The sequence below is a fragment of the Echinops telfairi genome, unplaced genomic scaffold (genome assembly GCF_000313985.2).
Source record: "Echinops telfairi isolate 266 unplaced genomic scaffold, ASM31398v2 ScPeMD7_7468;HRSCAF=8506_0, whole genome shotgun sequence".
NCBI classification, from domain to species: Eukaryota; Metazoa; Chordata; class Mammalia; order Afrosoricida; family Tenrecidae; genus Echinops; species Echinops telfairi.
Genome location: NW_022111369.1, coordinates 42,134,494 through 42,135,998, shown reverse-complemented (window position 1 = coordinate 42,135,998; position 1,505 = coordinate 42,134,494).

Genomic DNA, 1,505 nt, shown 5'->3' with positions numbered 1-1,505 from the left:
AAAAAAAAAAGAAAACAGATATACTCCATATAAACCTGCACCCAAGTCGGAATTTTAAAAATGGGGAAAATATACATAGCAAGATGATAGATATAGACTTGGGTTTGGGGAGCAAAAGGAGCTAAAGGGGCAAGATCGGGGCTCTAGGGCTGGTCGAGTAAGGCTTCCCGGCGAAATCTTCATAGCACAGCCCTTGGCAGCCTCGATGAATGAGCAGGTGTCTTGTCAAGAAAAAAATTCCTCATTGCAACTCTTCTGGTCCCTTTTTCACCAATGCGGTTTTCAATGTTCTTCAGCTTTCATACTAAGTCACCATGTTAGGTCCTTGGAGAAAACCTATCAAGAATACCTCTTTGGGATCCCAAGAAATAGCCACCATAGCGTTCTGCGCAGAACTCTGCTTCAAGCAGAGCCCCTCAGATGCCACTGTTTTGATTGGTCTTTTATTTTTTTGAAGGTACTCTAAAGGGAAAGGCTAGTATATTTCTGAAAGGACTTGTCTGGAGCCATCACTGATTGCAGAAACATATTTAAGCAGATTTTTCTTAAAATACACCCGTATACATATGAAGTAAAACTACTAGCAGTGCTTTTAGCCTCACATAAAACTATTTTTTGCACAACCTAGACAAGTAGTCTGTGAAGAACATCCGTGCTAGGGAATTTGTTCCCCCTAGAGTGCATTTAAGAAGACATGGAAGAAGACTACTAACAGCTTTGAAATTATTCCTTCATTATAAATGGCTATTTATAAATTACGTGCCTCACCAGAAAACACAGCAGAACTCACCCGAAGCCTGCACCCAGGATGTTTGTGGTCTTTGCTCATTTCCACAAAAGGCAGGAAAGAAACGTGAAACGGATTCTCCTTCAAAGCCTCAGATGGAATCCATATGACCTGGCTTCAGACTTCCAGCCTACAGAGCAATGCATCTTCCTTTCTTTTAAGCCACTCTGCTTTTTGTTATAGCAACCCTGGACAGCTGATGCACCGGCGCCTGTGTTGGGTATTGCTCTCTGTGTGAGGCCACCTGCTGCAGAGGATCTACTGGTTCTGTAGCATTCAGTGTTTTGCCGATACATCTGTAAGAGGGACCGCGAGTGCGGGAAAGAGTTAGCTTGCCAATGTATAACCGAGTGAAAAACAAAAGTAGACTGTGGAAGTTTTACAATAAAGTAGATCAAACTGCAACAAAAATATGAGGTATAAATAAAAACATCTTCATTTGGACTGTGAATTCACACTTCTTATGATGTTAGTACTACTTGTGATAAAAAGTGCATTTTTTATTCCATTCTGCTAAGGCACTTCATGGTTTTAAAAACAGCTTCTGGTTATTTCAAGATAAGAGGATTCTATATCGCCATTGTGAACTATATCTTAAGTCTTGTGAACGGTATCATTTCTACATGATGCATTTAAGCATATAATCTCTCCTCCATACATTGTGCTGGGTGGGCAGCATTTAAGCATATAATCTCTCCTCCATACATTGTGCTGGGTG